Source organism: Microcebus murinus, chromosome 5 (genome assembly GCF_040939455.1).
Source record: "Microcebus murinus isolate Inina chromosome 5, M.murinus_Inina_mat1.0, whole genome shotgun sequence".
NCBI classification, from domain to species: domain Eukaryota; kingdom Metazoa; phylum Chordata; class Mammalia; order Primates; family Cheirogaleidae; genus Microcebus; species Microcebus murinus.
The window spans coordinates 28407824-28426408 of record NC_134108.1 but is presented as its reverse complement, the minus strand read 5'-3'; the positions used below and the strand labels follow the sequence as shown (position 1 = coordinate 28426408).

The following is an 18585-nucleotide window of genomic DNA, read 5'->3' as shown; positions in this document are numbered from 1 at the left end:
GGAGAGAAGTTCGAAATTAAATAGAGCTCCAAGATTTGATTACGGTACCAGACTAGACTTTTGAATTTCTGGAAGGAGAGTCTTCTTGGCACCAAAATTGATCCGAGGACTTTTTATTATCTGAGAGTGACAAGGAACATTATGGGGCCTGCCTGATGGGATTAGGAAGGGCAGTAGAGGAACAAATTAACTTGTCTCCTGCTCACAGCCTGTCAAACCCAGTTTGCCTGATAAAACAGCTCCGAGTTCTTACTGTAGGCTGACTTCACAGACATCCTTACTGCATTCTCTTACTGGATCCTTACAAACCCCTACAAGGCAGGAACTATTACTGTCGCTCTTTGATAGAAGAGGAAACTGAGCTTAGAGGAGTTACAACTTGCCAAGGTCACAGTGATCATAAGTGACAAAGGTGGCATTCTCCATGGCAATCGGTCTCTGGAACTCATGCTTTTTAATCACTGTGTTCTCTTGATAGTGGCTCAGTAAATATTTGTTAATTAATAAATAAATGTGGAGTGTAAACACCTTTGATTCTACGGAAAGAAGGTCTTAGGACCTGCTGTAGCCCTGCTGACTAATTTGGGAAGCCATTGTTTATATGCCAACCAACGACCTAATCCTAGCCCAGAAGAGGGAACGGGAAAAAGGCACTAGAAGCCAGCGAGGGCCCCTCTGGCCAGCAACCACTTGGATTGCCTATGTCGGAACCCAGAAGTCAGTGGGGCCTCTAACTTAACAGTTTGCCTCTCGTGAAAGGATCACACTCCACAGAGAGAACATCTGCATGGAGGAAACTTGCTGTTTTAAAGTAAGAACAGATAAATTGAGGTGTAGAAGAAGACTGCAAAAATATTGTTTTTCTTGATTATCTTCTCCAAGTGAATCTATACAAGGTTACCTTTAAGGCATGGAAGACAAAAGCAACATATAACAATCATTATTATTCTAATTAATGGGGAATTCAAAAATTGAATTCCAAATGTCCCACCTTCTCACCTCACCTCTCTTCTCCCACCCTTCTCCACCCCAAGAGGCCTCCACTAGGTTCTTGCAGATTAAATCCTTGGAGGAATCACTTTCTCTTAAGAAGACAAGTTTGGTGCTCAGGTGACCCTGCCTTGACCCTTGCATGACTGAGGTCCAGCTCTCAGTAGAATGATATCTGTGTAATTCTGGTGAAGCCTTTGTAATGAAGACCTGTCCTTGGGCAAATTCAAGAAAAAGTTACACAAATCCCATTTTTAAACTAAATAATCTATGCCATAGACCAACCCCCCAATTCCCCTTCCTGCCATGGGCCTTTGACATGGTCAGATGGAGCTGAGAATCCCTTATGGCCTTTTGATTTAGTAGCCATAGGAGGAGGGGGAAAGGTACCCTTTCATTTTCCTTCAGTAGAGAAATTAGCTCATGTTTTCTTGATCTACCTCATCACCTCTCAAACCCCCTTCTTCTCCTTCCCACCTTTCATCATGGTGGCCTCTTGGAATTATTGGATGGGGGGTTGGGAGAATCATTGCTGAGCTCGTTAGAGCCCCACGGGCCTCAGATGAGAACAAGATGATCCTGCTTTTATCAAAAGTGGTGAACCTCATCAGTTAGAAGACAGGACAGTTGCACAAAGTTCTAATTACATGTGCTCAGTCTGAACTGCTGGGAGCTTGCCTAGAAAAATCCAGGATGCACAGTGCAAGCCCAGCCTAGGCGTACATGCACTGCGGCAGCCGAGCCAAGGCCCTGGGCAGTTTAACCAGTCAGTGAGCAGTGAACTGTGAGCATTGAAAAAGAGACCAGCTTGAGCAAGAGCAAGATTTTGTCTCTACTAAAAAATAGAAAAAAAATTAGCCAGGTGACACAGCAGATACCTGTAGTCCCAGCTCCTCCAGAGGCTGAAGCAGGATTGCTTGAGCCCAGGAGTTCGAGGCTGCAGTGAGCTATAATGATGCCATGGCACTCTGCCTGGAGCAACAGAGTGAGATTCTGTCTAAGAAAAAGGAAGAAGGAAGGAAGGAAGGAAGGAAGGAAGGAAGGAAGGAAGGAAGGAAGGAAGGAAGGAAGGAAGGAAGGAAGGAAGGAAGGAAGGAAGGAAGGAAGGAAGGGAGGGAGGGAGGGAGGGAGGGAGGGAGGGAGGGAGGGAGGGAGGGAGGGGGGAGGGAGGGAGGGAGGGAGGGAGGGAGGGAGGGAGGGAGGGAAAGGGAAAGGGGAAGATGGTAAGGGGAGGGAAGTTAAGGGAAGGGGAGGGCAGGGGAGGGGAGGGGAGGGAAGAAGGGAGGAAAAAGGAAGCCTCAGCCTCTGTTGTGATGAAAACTTGTCAGGCAAGCCCTGCACCGGATGTTTCCAAAAATAACCGCATCATTGCTTAAAGCTTTGACTTCTTCAGGGTTTCTTTTTTCTTTTTTTGAGATAGAGTCTCTCTGTTGCCCCAGATAGAGTGCAGTGGTGTCATCTGCCTCATCCTCCCGAGTAGCTGGGACTACAGGTACGTGCCAGGACACCTGACTAATCTTTCTATTTTTAGTAGAGACAGGGTCCCACTCTTGCTCAGGCTGGTCAGCTTCTACTTCTTTTCTTATCTAATGGAAGGAATTCAGGAACTGATGCCTTGGTTTATCTAATATTGACAAACTGGGTGTTGCAGCCATTGACAAGTGTTTTGACAAGAATGGTTCAACCTCCCAATATGGAGCCTGTCAAGTTAAAACAAAGGAAAATATTATTTTAACAATGATTTCAGAACTGTAAAATCACAGATTTTCAGATCCAGAGAGAGAACAATAAAAATCTGAAGGTGGCATGTTCAGCAAGATGGAATTTACTGAAAGGGTGAGAGTGTTCCCTTCCCTGAGGGAAGGCTCAGGAGCAAGACTGTGTAAGCAGCTTACCGCCTCTATGTTCTCTGGAAAGACGCTGTGAATGCCCAGAGCTGAGGCAATGAAGGAGCTCAGTTTCAGCTCATAAGCACAGAGCACAGAGGCATAAACCACTACATGGAGATTTAATATGTTGATATTTATAATACCGTGTTTCCCCGAAAATAAGACAGGGTCTTATATTTATTTTTTCTCAAGAAGACACTGTAGGGCTTATTTTCAGGAGATGGGTTATTTTTTTTAACTACGGCACAACAATCTACATTTATTCAAATATAGTTAAGTCATCTTTTTCTGGAACATCGTCATAACTCTCCAAACCCCGAATTCCATCCTGAGTTTCTTCCCACTCTATTTCCTTTAGAACCATTGGCCCCAATCTCTCACGTGGAGCAGTAGAGCTCTCCTGGGGCAGATGAGAAGGGCTGCTCGTCTTCTTTACCGCTCCACGATGAAATGCCTGGGTTGTGCAGATACGCTGTTTAGCCACGTCCATCACTAGGTCTTCTTTTCGGGGTAGGGCTTATATGGGGCAAATGCTTAGAAATCCTGCTAGGGCTTATTTTATGGGTAGGTCTTATTTTCGAAAAACACAGTATAAGGTGGAAGTTTTCTTAAAATCACTGATGTTTTTCCCAATGAGATGGCCCAATTTCTCCCCAAGGAAAATCGAGTGATTGCCACAGGGGAGGGCTCCCTTTCACTGTCACCGCAAAGAAGTGGCGGCTCCCTCTGGTCATTCTCTTTATTCCTTCCTCCCAGGACAGGCCAGCAGGGGATGCATTGTCCTATTTGCTTGTGAGCAAGCCAGGGAGCTCTCATAACAGACAACAGCAAACCCTTCCACAGCGAGCGCAGCCATCCACCTCAGCAGGCCCGAAACAATCCTCCTTGACTCCTATTATTCCACCTTCAACCCTGTCGTTCCAGGGCTACCTCTGCAATTGTACCCCTATAAATATCTGAGTCTCTAAGTCTTTAAGGTCTTCTCTGTACTGCAGTGATTGAGGAAATTTTGGACTTGCAGGGGATGGGAGAGTGGCGACTGTTCATGGATTTGGAACTCATATTTCACATGGTATTAAATCATCAGGGCTGCCCACTAGAACTTGCCAGATCCAGATGAAATCACAGGGTGTTTTGTGGCTACACAGTGTCATAAAAATACCATGAAGGACAAATATGTTGAAATCTGTCTGTGTTCAGTGGAAGACAGGGACTTGGATGAAAGGCGTTACTCAGTGGACATGGCAGCCTTACATATACAGATAACATATAAGTTATCACGCATATTTATTTCCTCCCTCCCACTTATTTCTGGCCACTGCTCCGGTTTTTCCCCACAGAAACTGTCATTTACCCCCCTACGTTTTCAGATTTAAACTCTGAAACTCTCCAGCCACACTTCTTGTTTGGCTCGAAGTCTTCCTGAACTACCTGGCATGCTAGCCCAGGGTCTGAAAGGCTCACAGAGGCCTTTAAAGTCTTTCAGAGAACTCCTAGCAACTCTGGAGGAAGTTCCACATCAGGCCGCGGAGTTTTCAACAACTTGATTTGCCAAGGATCCATACTTTGTAGGAGGGAAGCCAAGTCCTAGGTTTTTATTGCCTTTGCAAGTAGCATGCAGCGCCCCTACCTCTCTGACTGCAAAGGAGTATTTAAAACATGAGTTTGAGAAGGACTGTGCCCATCCCTTCTGACCAGATGTTTACATTCTGGCCTCCTTAAGTTCCCTAAGTGGAATAATTACGTTCTTTAAAATATAAATATACTCCACTATAGGCTACCATCTCCAACACCAGCAATGACGTGGTAGCTTTAAGTTCTTTTTCTTTTTCTTTTTTGTATTCTCACTTATCTTGGTCTCCCTGAGTTGTGCCCACTCATGGCCTTCTGTAAAAGAAATACTTTATTCAAGAATATTACCTTGGATTACTTAAATTACAAACTAAAAGAAAGGTAATGAGGCCGGGCGCGGTGGCTCACGCCTGTAATCCTAGCTCTCTGGGAGGCCGAGGCGGGCGGATTGCTCGAGGTCAGGAGTTCGAAACTAGCCTGAGCAAGAGCGAGACCCCGTCTCTACTATAAATAGAAAGAAACTAATTGGCCAACTGATATATATATAAAAAATTAGCCGGGCATGGTGGCACATGCCTGTAGTCCCAGCTACTCGGGAGGCTGAGGCAGAAGGATCGCTCGAGCCCAGGAGATTGAGGTTGCTGTGAGCTAGGCTGACGCCACGGCACTCACACTAGCCTGGGCAACAAAGCGAGACTCTGTCTCAAAAAAAAAAAAAAAAAAAAAAAAAGAAAGGCAATGAAATAAAGCCTTGATGTTCTCCATTCTTTCTGTCCTGATGATTTCTAGTCATATCCAACTGAAATGATTTTTCAAAAAAAATATATAAGGGGAAATTGGACTAAATGAAGCAACCCTTGATAAAGAATGCCAGAGTTAAAAATGGAAACCTTTTGAGAGCAGGTACCAATTGGGAATACGAAAGAACTAGGGCAGTGGTCTTCAAACTTTCTTATTTGTGTAGCCTTTCATATAATTTAAAAACTAAATATTTAGATAAACTGAGTAGTTTCTTTCATTTATAAGCCAACATCTAACTTTTTTACCATAAATTTCAATAATAGCAAAGGATACAATTTCTAATGTATTTAAACTTTAAATATTTAAAATAGATTAGGTATATTACTCTTTTAAATATTGCTGGTGAAATTCAAATAGCATACTTATTTGATGCCCATTATCATATGTGTAAAAAATATATTTATTAATAATAGGAACAAAGGATTAACAAATGTTACCTGGTTTCTTTTTCATTTGAACTTAGTATTTTATTCTACTGTAATGCATTTTTAAGCTTGAAAATCTTTTATTGATCACCGCATCGTATATACCTGAAAAAAAAATGACCTTAAATTGCAATTTTACGGTTTCTTTAACATCTTCTAAAAATTTTCTTGAATTAAGTTATTAACATAATAATACTAAATGTATTAAAATTATGGAGATATTTTACAAATTTTAGAAGTAATTATTTTTCCAAGTTTCCATACAGAGCATTGAAGAAATAATTATTAAATATGAAAAGTGAAAATTTATTGGAAATAACTCTCTTAATGAGATGGATGGGGAGGTTTTCCTTTATTATGTATCTGTGGCTGAATGTCACTTATTTCAAGCATAACATGATACATTTCTACTTTTTAAATAGATAAATTGTATTGTCCTTAAGAATAATTAAAATAGATGAGCAGTAGAAGAAATTTCATGATACCAGTGTCACTCAATTCTTTGAATTAACGACAAAAGTTACTTATAATGGTATGTCATCTAATAACAATTAGGCGATCCTTCATTTTTTGTTGAAAGCAAATTATTGGAAATATCTTGATTCATGAAAGACAAATTATCTAGTCATTAGAGTCATTTTTCAACACCTACAACAATATTTCCAACTGGTTTTTGATTAGTGTTCTTAGGTTTTTGCAATTTGAGACATGTATCAAAATAAGATTTTAGATGAGTAATAAATGTGCTTTCTTTTAAGTGGGAGAGCAGTTATAACTGGGGAGATGGGGAGGAGAAATTTTTTAAAACAGATTTTTTTTTTATCTTGAAGCTCTGGAAATTGATTTCCTTTGAATTATCATTGAAGGAGGACTTTTTGGAAAGTTAACTCCCTAGAGTATGCATACCTGAATTTGCAGACCACTGAGCTAGAGTTCAAAATACAAAACCAAAAAGGAAAGGCACAATAAAAAATTAGTCCTTTATAGTTTGAACTATAATTTTAATGTCATAGCTTCAGGTGTAATATTTTATGTTGTACTTTTTTCATTATTCATGATTCATTTAGGAAAGTATTATAGCTTTTAATGTTGTAAATGTTCCTTGGAAAAATTCTTAACACTGTGTTCTGGAAAACAATAAAGTAACAAATGAATACTTGTGTTTATTAAGATAATGTTAAAACCTTAGCCTGTCTCTTTAATGTCTTATATTATTTATTATTATTTATAATTTTCAAGAACATAGAACTATAATTAGAGTACTAGACTGAGAGGTAAATTAAACACTGATGTATTATGTGAGCAGTTGCTGATGGTCACAAAATTGATGCTGCCATTTCACTGTTTTTAGCCGTGCTCATGCTACAAAAATGCAGTTTTAAACCCCTGGGTTCTGTTGGGGACTACTGCTGCATCATCTAACTCCCAAGAGGAAAATGGGATTTAATCAGCTAAGTGTACACATTTCTTTAAATTTTTCCTCTGGTTTCTGGACACAAAGTTATTATAGAACCATGTGGATACCACTTTTCATATACTTTGTATTATTTTAATGGCTAACACCAGAGGACCAAATAATTCACCGTTTCAATCAATCAAAAATTATCTTTAACTTCATTAACTGGGGGAAAGGAGCAGTGTTTGTGTGAATATTGGTGATAACTGATAGCTTCCAACTGATACTCACCCTTCAAAAGGCTAGTTCAACTCCATAAAATGAAACAAAATGAAAAGCTAGGCTACACGGTCTAGAGTTTTTAAACATTCTAGTTTCTTGTTTACGACAGAAAAGGAGATATTTGAGTTTTAGGATAGATGGGTTGGGAGACAATTCTCCATCGGGTCTCTCCCATTTCTTCATGTCTTGTGAGAAAAAAGGCACAATCTTTGTGCCAGGCTGTTTTTTTCAAAGAGGTTTGTATAACAAACAGTCTTGGTAGATAGAAATAAGTGTCTTCTTCTGGAGCTAAAGGCAAGTTTGTTTACTGACCAATAAAGATAACATCCCCCTCCAGGGAAGAAATCAGCTGGCTTACTATTATAAAAGATTTGGGTTCCCTAAATTGGGAACTTTCCATTGTCTCTGACCAAAAAGAGTCTCATATCTTTTGTCATCATCCATGAAACTGCAACGGGCTACCTTGTTAGCTTGCAAGTGGGGTAAAAATCTCAGCCCTTTTACAGTTATTGACAGTTTGATTACTTGCAGCTTATGATGTGATTTGTCCACAAAATCGTTTATTATTATTACTAACTTTGGATTGCCCATTCACATCCGAGGGATTTATTTTGATTCTTAAGCCTAAACTAATCCATGGAAATATTTTTATAAACTCTAATGCTATTTAGGTAAGCAAAAACACTCCCTCCAAAATTCCAGGTTTACATTTTCACATATTTCTCTTAGGACAATGTGAAGGAATTGCCTCAAATCTATTTTGTAAGGAGTTTAAATACATTCAATTATTAAACCAACATAAGAATAATTATCCCATTGTGTGGCTAATCTCAATCTTTTTTTCCAGGGGAGGCTGGGTCTCATATTTCAAGAAAAAAAAATGAGAAGATGTAGAAATGAACATTTTTATCTAACCCTGTAAATATTTTTAAATGGCTTTAATTTTAGTAAACTTAAAACACAAACCTTCCTTAGTTATCAAATATTGAAGGATATGTAATTTTTGGCCAAATGTGCACAGGGTTCCACACAACCCACATTCACCTTTTGTTCCCCAGATATTGGGTCAAATTCGTACTAGAGGAGATCAGGATGTATCAGCCTCAGACTAGAGAGCTTCCCCTCAATCATAGAAGCTGAGAGAGTTCTAGAAAGAATTTTTTGATTCATCCAACAAATATTTATTGCACCCATATGTGAGTTTTGAGGAAGCCACAGTGAACAGGACAGAGTTTATGTTCACATAGAACATATAGTTTAAATTAGTTGCACCAACTTATTAATAAAAGAGTGGACATTTGGGTGTTTCTCAGCCTAAATCACACCTTTCACCTTTCAAAACTTCATGATTTTTTGCAAAACCTGTCTGGTTTCCTAGGAAGCCCTGTTGACTGTAGGTGACCCAGGATTAAGCCATACTTCCCAAAGCCACAAATCTAGTCTCTCTGGTCTTGACACAGCTGGACTGGCATCTAGAGGGAGGAGAGGGTGGCCATGGCGTCACAAATCAACACAAGGCTTGAAGCACTTCCTGTGTGTCCCAGAGTGGCTTAAGCGAAATGTCTCATGAGGTCAGTGCTGGCTTTATCAGGACTATTCACCTCGTGTCTATACCACAGCCAGACATTTAATAACAGTAATGACTAAGTGTACTGAGTCCACACTGCACACCAGGCACTGAACTGGGGACACTTCACACAGGCTGCTTCATTTAGCTCCACAATTACACTCTGAGGTAGATACACTACTGCCCCATTTTTTTTAGATAAGAAAACTGAAGCCTGAAGAGATTAATTGACTTGCCCAAAGTCCTACATTGTGTAGCTAAGATTCAAGGCCAGGCAGTCTAGTGCCAAAGCCTGGTCCAAATTCAAACACTACAGCTTTCTTGCAGTTCTCCTCAAGGTCCTCTGACATGCAGTTACCCCTGCTTAAGCCCCCCCCCCTCAGATCTTCACACTGCTTTTCTTCTACAAGCCTTGGCCCACATGCACCACTGCAGAAATACCTTCTGTGACCGTCAGAACTGAAATAACGCTCCTCCAAGCATGCTCTTTCACTTACCCTCCTTAACTTCTTTTTATCACTCTTACTTCCAACTAAACTTGAATACTTCTCTCTCCTGAAACTGCGTTACACATGTGTTCATTCTTTTGCTTCTTGCCTGTCTCCGTCACTAGCTGCATGAGGGTGAGGTGTGGATCTTTCTCGTCCTTTCCTGATCTCCAGCACGCGGCACTGTGCCCGTATGCTGTGGGTGAGCAAGACACGCTTGCTGGGTGAGTGGGTGAACTGAGGAATCCCCATCGCTTCCTCCCTCAGTCTTCTCCTCTTGGTCACTCCAAGGTGCTTTCTTGCTGGAATTCCTGCCTGCCTGAATCTTCAGAGTTTGTGCAAGAGATCAGGGGAGCTTAGTTGGTGTCACCTGTTGAGGTTCCACTTGAATGTGTGAGCACAAAGGTAGCCAAAGGGTGACAGTCACAGCCCCATTACCTAGCTTGATATGTGACCTTGGAAAAAATTCCTTCCACCTCATCAAAATGAAAAGATATTAATCATGAGATAGAAGATGAGGTTAATTAATGGACTTATGAACACATAAAGTTTGGGGTTTAAAAAGCTCTAATAAATAGTGTGAAAAAAAAACAGTCACATACGTTTTTCTGAGCTACAGTGGCTATTTTAAGAAGAACCGAGTTTCTGCACAGTGTTGCCTCGAATGAACCCATGAGATAATAACATTACGTCTTGGGTTTTAGCTTATCTTGACTTTATCTGTGAAGCATGAGTAGAAGAGAAATCTTCACATGGCTCTATGTTCTCACGATGTCAAGAATCTGTGATTCTCATGTCTCTCTGTATATTAACTTGGAAAATACCAGTTAATATTTAGGATATAAGATTTGAGGCCAGCCATCTTCAAAAAAAGAAAAGCTAAAAAATAAATAAATAAAAAATAAAAGTCCTGACTGAAGAAAGTACAAGTAACTATACATCTTTTTTTCATGAGTTTTAGGAACTGTAGTGATGTGGCTTAGAAAGTGTAATGGCCTAAGTGTTTTCAAAATGTAAGTTCCTGTGGAGAATTCTGTTTATATGGAGGGAAAACCTATAGGTTTAAAATAGTATGTTTGTCAGCCAACTGATTTTAAAAGGCCTTTGTTTTTTTAACCCACCCTTCCCTTCCTATGAGGAAGAATTGAGGGGGGACACTTATCTGTATAAAATCCCCAAATTGGTATTGATGACTTTTCAGCTTGGAGGTTTTCAGACCTGATTAAAATTTGGTTTATTCTAATTTCTGTATCATATCATCTGAGGTTTAAGTGGTAACTAGTCTTATAGCATGTATGTATCATATGTTTGTTCATCTAAAGCTTTTTAATCCAAATAAAAATGGAGTTTGCAAAGTGAAAAAAAAAAAAAAAGAATCTGTGATTCTATGCTGCTCAAGCTTGAACCACAATGGAAAAATTCTCTGTTATTAAAAGGAGCTAAAGTAATGATCAGGACCACTCCAGAAACACAGTGGAGGGTCAGTTAAGATTTTTAACATATCTTGAAGTGCAAGATAAGATATGGGCAGCAGCATGCTTAGTAAAAGTCTATAGTAATGGCAGTGGAGTGTATATCCTAAGTTTATTTGATGAAAGAGTTTTAATATTAGTTACAGAGAAATGGAGGGCAGGGGTTATTAACCTATTTGGGGCCATGAACCCCTTCAGTAGGCTGGTGAATCCTATAGACTCCTCTTTAGAATAATATTTTAAATGTATAAAATGAAGCATATAAGATTACTTGGTACACAATTTATCTCTCGTGAATTCTAGATTCTAGGGCAACCCTACCATTTTATATTAATAGTTAGGGAAACAGAGGACCAGAAAGTAAAATGATGTAGGGCGCACACTGTAACCTAAGAATAGAAACATTTTCCTGGCAGAAGAAAATCATGCTGTGATCTAACACAATTAAGGAATGTTGTTCTAAGCCAATCCATATTTAAGAAGGTCTAATAAGGATGGCTTAATCTTACTTTCAATTTTACTTTAGAACAGCAAGTACTTTTTCCTTTATGCTTCTATTTACACAAAGGATTTGCTTGTTATCCAAGCAATAAACTCTCTAAATGAAATACCTGAGCAATAATCACATCAGGTTAATAAGTCTTATAATGCACTCAAGGTCTTTTATAAAAAGCTTGCTCCTAATAATGGTCTCCTTTAAACTGCAACCTAGTTTATGCAGTTTATACAAATGCCCTAGAAAACAAATTTGAGGATTGAAATGGAGTTACTATGATATTTTTTTCTTTAGAAACAAAAAAGAAAGTACAATGTGAATATGAACATAAATGATTGACTTCTTTTTTTTTTTTTTTTTTTTTTTTGAGACAGAGTCTCGCTTTGTTGCCCAGGCTAGAGTGAGTGCCATGGTGTCAGCCTAGCTCACAGCAACCTCAAACTCCTGGCTCAAGCAATCCTTCTGCCTCAGCCTCCAGAGTAGCTGAGACTACAGGCATGCACCACCATGCCTGGCTAAATTTTTCTATATATATTAGTTGGCCAATTAATTTATTTCTATTTATAATAAAGATGGGGTCTTGCTCAGGTTGGTTTGGAACTCCTGACCTCGAGCAATCCCCCCCCCTCGGCCTCCCAGAGTGCTAGGATTACAGGCGTGAGCCACTGTGCCCGGCCCAATGATTGCCTCTTAGCAAGAAGAAAAAGGATAATTATTCAGATCTCTCCTACAAACAGTAGGAGAATCCACAGCCCCAAGCTCCAGATGTGAAATGACAGTGATGGGGAGAGCACGATTTGGGTTTCTGCCTCTGACTGATGCCTCCCAGCCTCATGTGTGAATATCCAGGTCAGTCCTCGGAACTGCAATTAAAAGTTGGACAAACCAAGAGATGGAAGAGTTATTCCCCTTGCCCCATACCCAAACCTCCTTCAACAGTGAGATTCTCCACATCACTAGCATTGCTTTTGGTCTAAGACGTTCTCAAAAAGACCCTCTTCTCTATGTTGTAGCAAACAAGAGAGGTGTCCAAAAAAAAAAAAAAAATCCAAAACTACTTTTAGATAATCTATGTCCAAAATACCCTAATAACTATTTATAATTCAACAAAGAAATACCCTAAATGCCTCCTACTAGTTCTTTCTGAACACTACTAAATCTCTGGCATATTTTCTTACAGGCAAAAGCAAAAGGAGATTTTAAAAAATCATGTCCAAGTGATGGATTGTTCTGCAAAAAGCCTCATGATGGTGTCTGGCAGGAACCAGGAGCTTCCTTGGCAGCCCAGTATTTCTAGCTTTCTCAGTCCCTCGCCTGCCCACTGGATAGCTTGACACGAGTAAAGAAGCCCCACTTGGAGATCTTTCCTATGACTGCATCATATTTTTAAGTCCTTTTCCCCCTCCCCACTTAGAAATACAAATGTATTTTTAAACAGACTGATGCAGTGCTCACTTTAAAGGACAGAAAGAAAAAATATGAGATGTTTCTTCCTCCAAAATGCTTATAATCTAGTAACTAAATTCAGGCTAAAACAAACATACAGAAGCAAGACACTATTGCTAAGGACTAGATGTGTTATCACACTGTAATTTACATTGATGTGGTATTCTATAGCATCCAAAGCACTCTCAGATGCGTTAGCTCATTCAACGTGTGCCTGTACTCTGAGAGACAGGACAGGTATTATCACATCCATTTCAGAGATTAAAAACTGCTTAGAGGCCGGGCACCATGGCTCTCGCCTGTAATCCTAGCTCTCTGGGAGGCTGAGGCAGGCAGATTGCTTGAGGTCAGGAGTTCGAAACCAGCCTGAGCAAGAGCGAGACCCTGTCTCTACTATAAATAGAAAGAAATTAATTGGCCACCTAATATATATATAGAAAAAATTAGCCAGGCATGGTGGCGCATGCCTGTAGTCCCAGCTACTCAGGAGGCTGAGGCAGGAGGATTGCTTGAGCCCAGGAGTTTGAGGTTGCTGTGAGCTAGGCTGACGCCGGGGGACTCACTCTAGCCTGGGCAACAAAGTGAGACTCTGTCTCAAAAAAAAAACAAAAACAAAAAAAACTGCTTAGAGAAGAGAAATGACTTCAAGATCACACAGCCAGTAAGAGAGCTGGGATTAGAATCTGGGTTTCCTGATTTTAAATTTAGGCTCTTTGTAGCCCAGAATTGAATTACTCTGCCCTAGAAACACACTAGCAGTTCATACAAATAAAGACCTCTAAAAAATGGAGTGAATTCATGGAAGAAATAAAACTTTTCATTAAGCTTCAAAGATAGGAAGAATTCAGATAAAGAGGGAAGTGCTTTGTATTTATTGACGGGTATAGAGCAGTGGGAAATGAAGAAGCCCAGATGAGTAAAGTATTGCCTCAGTGCAAAACGCAGGGGGCGCCATTCTCTTTGTAGAATCACTATGTAAGTCTATGGGAATGGTGGCTCTGGAGCACACCGCCATAAACTACAAAGTAAATAGTATCCCTGGAGTCGTGCGTATGCCCTGGAAAGTTGGGTGAGTTGATGGAGGGCCTTGAAAACCAGGCAGAGTTATTTCCTCGAAGATGCGTGATATAGGAGTAGAAAAAACATGGAATTAGCTTGCAGGTGCCTGGGGCACTAGACCTAAATCTATGTGACCTCAATCTCTAGGAGCTTCTTATTTCTTTTCTATAAAAAAAAAAAAAAAAGTTCAGGCCGGGCGCGGTGGCTCACGCCTGTAATCCTAGCTCTTGGGAGGCCGAGGCGGGCGGACTGCTCAAGGTCAGGAGTTCAAAACCAGCCTGAGCAAGAGCGAGACCCCGTCTCTACTATAAATAGAAAGAAATTAATTGGCCAACTGATATATATATAAAAAAAAATTAGCCGGGCATGGTGGCGCATGCCTGTAGTCCCAGCTACTCGGGAGGCTGAAGCAGAAGGATCGCTGGAGCCTAGGAGTTTGAGGTTGCTGTGAGCTAGGCTGACGCCATGGCACTCACTCTAGCCTGGACAACAAAGCGAGACTCTGCCTCAAAAAAAAAAAAAAAAAAAAAAAAAGTTGGACTAGATAATCCCTAACCTCCTTTGTATCTTGAAAGGCATTTGACCTCTATGATGTGGTAGGAAATAGGAAGGTATGGAAGATTTGTGAACGTTGATGACATGTGGAAAACCGTATTTAAAGAACACTGGTGTGAAAGTTGCCAGTACCAAAATGGAGTCACTTATGTCAAAACCCTAACAGACTGGAGTCAGGAGGGCATGAAAGAAGGAGCTCTCTCGCATACAGCTGAAACCTGCCTTATCACAAGAGATTTCTGCATGTCCTACATGTTTTGCCTGTAACAGAACTTATTTCAAGGAAATCCCTCAAGACTGCAGTATTCCAGATAATCTGTTTACACAAGGACATTGCCTGGCAAAGGGCTGTCTCGGTCAATCAACTAACACTAACTCCTGTAACAAACGGCTGTAACCTTTGGTCTTTGTAACCCTTGGTTACAGCTTATGTGGACTTCTTTTTGTCTTTAAAAGCTTCCCCTTTGCCCTGACTCCCCAGACATGCCAACGATCCCTCATAGCCCACATATCCTGGGTTTGCCACCGCCCAGTATTCCCGATTGAACTCTTTGCTTTGGAGAGTCAGTCTCTGCCGCTCATTTTAGGTTGACACAAGTCTGGGGGACACAGGGGCATCAGAGGACATGGAAAGGACAAGGGCCACCGGACGGGTCTCCCAGTAATGCAGGAATGAGATCACCAGGGGTAGACTGGGATGGCAGGAATAGGAAGGAAACAATAAACACAGGAGCCATCTGTGAGAGAAAACCCAAGAGCCTTTGGTCATTGACTGAATTGGAGGAAAGCCCAAGAGCATCAGCCCTGAGTGGCCAGAAGAGTGACCACCACCTAGAAAAGGGAGAGAAGTGGTAAAGGACCTTGGAACACTGGGGGAAAAGAATTCAGCACTGGGCTTGTTGTATTTGGCTGGTTGTGAAGAATCAAAGTGGGAAAGTCTAGTGCTCATTGGGAAAATAAGGAACCAGGAGTCATGTGAGAAGATAGAACTAGAGATAAGTGGCAGTCATCAGCTCCAGGCAGACACTTAAAGTTCCTGAGAAAACAAACATGAAAGCCTTTCTAATGCCATTAGCAAAAGAGTGTTTTTCAGTGTTATAGCTAAAGAAACAAAAGTCCAAGAGACATTTATGAAATGACCTCAGCTCTTTTTATAGAAGTAGAGGACATGGAAGCTAGTTAAATATTTTAATAATCAACTTTTTTTTGTTTTTTGAGACAAAGTCTCGCTTTGTCGCCCAGGCTAGAGTGAGTGCCGTGGTGTCAGCCTAGCTCACAGCAACCTCAAACTCCTGGGCTCAAGCAATCCTGCTCCCTCAGCCTCCTGAGTAGCTGGGACTACAGACATGCGTCACCATGCCCGGCTAATTTTTTCTATATATATATTAGTTGGCCAATTAATTTCTTTCTATTTATAGTAGAGACGGGGTCTCGCTCTTGCTCAGGCTGGTTTCAAACTCCTGACCTTGAGCGATCTGCCCGCCTCAGCTTCCCAGAGTGCTAGGATTACAGGCGTGAGCCACCACGCCGGGCCAAGAATCAACTTTTTAATTGCTTAAAAAAAAAAAGCCTATTGCAGCAATTGAAGACTGAATTCAGAGCCCTTGACCTTTTGAAATATTTTTTTTCCATATTCATTTTATTCTCTCTTAGTCCAGAGCTGAGTACTGTGGTGGTTTGTACTGTGTCACTTAGCTAAGCTAGAACTACATTTCCCAGAATCTCCTTCCCCCTGCAGTTCTGGATTAGGGTTGGCAGGAAGAAAAATATGCATGAGATTTAGAAAGCCTAAGTGACACCTTAGCCACCACAGTAGCTTGTGCACCTCCTTGCTCATCACCGGTTCACCTTGTCCGGCTGGGGGTGCAGCAAGTGTGGTCAGATCTCCTACAACTTCCCTAAGTCCTAGGCCAGGAGCCTTGTCAGAGCGCTTGGAGAAGGCAGCATCGTTTCTGCAGGTGGCCTGCATCACTGGAGCGACGCGGTCGAGAGGCCTGCACGCTGCGGTTTGTCCTAGCAGATTCCGTTGTCTTTGCTTCCCTCTGCCTGGAGTCCAGCCTTCCCTCCTGGCTGCCCTGCTGCCCTGCTGCCCGGGCTTTAGGCCGGCAGCTGTCCACAGACTTCGCCAGCTTCCCTTTGTCACCCTGATTAGTACATTTTTCCTCCTCCCTCCCCCCTGGTCATCCTCTTCAGCCCTTTGCTTTCTCAGCTTCTGTCACAATTGTGTGATGTCCAATCCCTGTAAGAAATTCCATGGCCATGTCACTCACGGGGGTTCTGCTTCCCTGGTGCAACTGCTCATGCTGTCTGCAGATTAGCCAAGGCCTTTCTATACCTGATCTCCCTGTAATTGCATTTTGTGTATTTTACTTATTCTTAAGGGACCATTGGCTATCAGTAACGGATGATGAAATTTTAAAATGCATCTTAATTTCTTTAAATAGTCACCATGATAGACTAGAAACCAACATTAAAGTCCTGGCTAAAATAAGGTCTGGGGAAAATATAGGCTGTAGGTGCCTGACTCTGAGCATCCAAAACTACCCAACTCTGGCTGTTAAGTAAGAGAGAAAGAAACTTCTAACTTGCTAAAGCCATTGTTATTTTGGTCTTTGTTATTTCAGCTGAGCTTGACTTCTAACCATTGCACACACTCAATATTTTCTTAATCAAGTTCAGTTATTTAAGTACACGCACATCAGAAACTCTCTTCTGATCATTACCATCCTTCTCTTTTATCCTGGAGCTCAGCCTTATAAAAAGTACATGCTCACTAACTTAACAGAGCTTCAGAAGAAGAAAGGCTAGGTCTCTATCTTGCAAAAATGCAGAGTGGTTCATTTAACAGCCGGGTGGATGGACAATAACACACTACTTGCATTCATTCTTACTTCTGATGTATCTTCAAGGAGAGGACTGAACTGAAAATAATGAACATTTCCCATCAAAACCAACACAGGGTACCTATTCTTGTCTTGGACTAGGGACTAACACTGAATTTCAGAAGACAAGAGATGTTTTCATCTATTTCAGCAACTCACTCAAACTCTCTGAGATTCATTGTCTTCATTTGTAAAATTCGGTGCATATCCTTTCTTCAAAGGCCTGCTAAAGGTAAAATGAAGTACTCCAAAGTATGTAAAAACTGCCTACCACAATATTTGACATAATGGGTGTCAATAAATATTAGTGGAATCTAAAGATTAAATTACATATTAAAAGAGTTAGTGTAGAATGCTGTTTAAGATAACTTCTAGAAGGTAAATACCAATCAGCCTCTAGTAATTTCTTCTAAAATCAAATTGGGTTTCCCAAAAAGGGGAAATCTTGCTCTAGTACAGTAAGATATCAAATGATATATTAGAGACTGAAGGATTTGCCATATTTTTCAAAATTACCCAAAATCTAAAGAGAGAAGGTGTAGAGGTTGAATGGACTCTAAGCATGAATGGATCGGTTCAGGAAGTTTAAGATCAACATCTTCATATTATAGTATGTGCCACGACGTAAACTCTTCTCACCTGAGAGGTTCTCTGAATTAAAACGAAGAGAGCATCCTTTTCTTTTGCTAAGCTTTTCTTTGATTCTTAGTTAATTTTTGATATTTCAAAAGATTGGATTAAGAAAATTGATGGAAAAAGGAAATATTTTTAGTTTTATGACGAATATAGGGAAAAAAGATGCTGGCAAAGGAAAGCAATGGAACAATAACTACCACCTGCAGCTTAGCAAATGAGGACAACTTACTGTACTTATTCATATAGAAACGTTCACAAGCAAGGTTGTTGTTCCTTGGTGCAAGATGGCACCCATATCTTGCCCTCTGATAGACTTTGAAGAGTTTCTTGAAATAAAAATGTAAATAAGAAGCTAGCTCAGGCCGGGCGCGGTGGCTCACGCCTGTAATCCTAGCTCTTGGGAGGCCGAGGCGGGCGGATTGCTCAAGGTCAGGAGTTCAAAACCAGCCTGAGCAAGAGCGAGACCCCGTCTCTACTATAAATAGAAAGAAATTAATTGGCCAACTGATATATATATAAAAAATTAGCCGGGCATGGTGGCGCATGCCTGTAGTCCCAGCTACTTGGGAGGCTGAGGCAGAAGGATCACTCAAGCCCAGGAGTTTGAGGTTGCTGTGAGCTAGGCTGAC

The 18585-nt window shown here is 40.9% G+C and overlaps 1 protein-coding gene across 1 annotated transcript in view; it reads right to left on the bottom strand.

Annotated features, from left to right (window-relative positions):
• The window catches only part of SLC2A12 (solute carrier family 2 member 12), a 58644-nt gene that overhangs the window by 17297 nt on the left and 22762 nt on the right, over positions 1–18585 (bottom strand). The window lies entirely within an intron of this gene.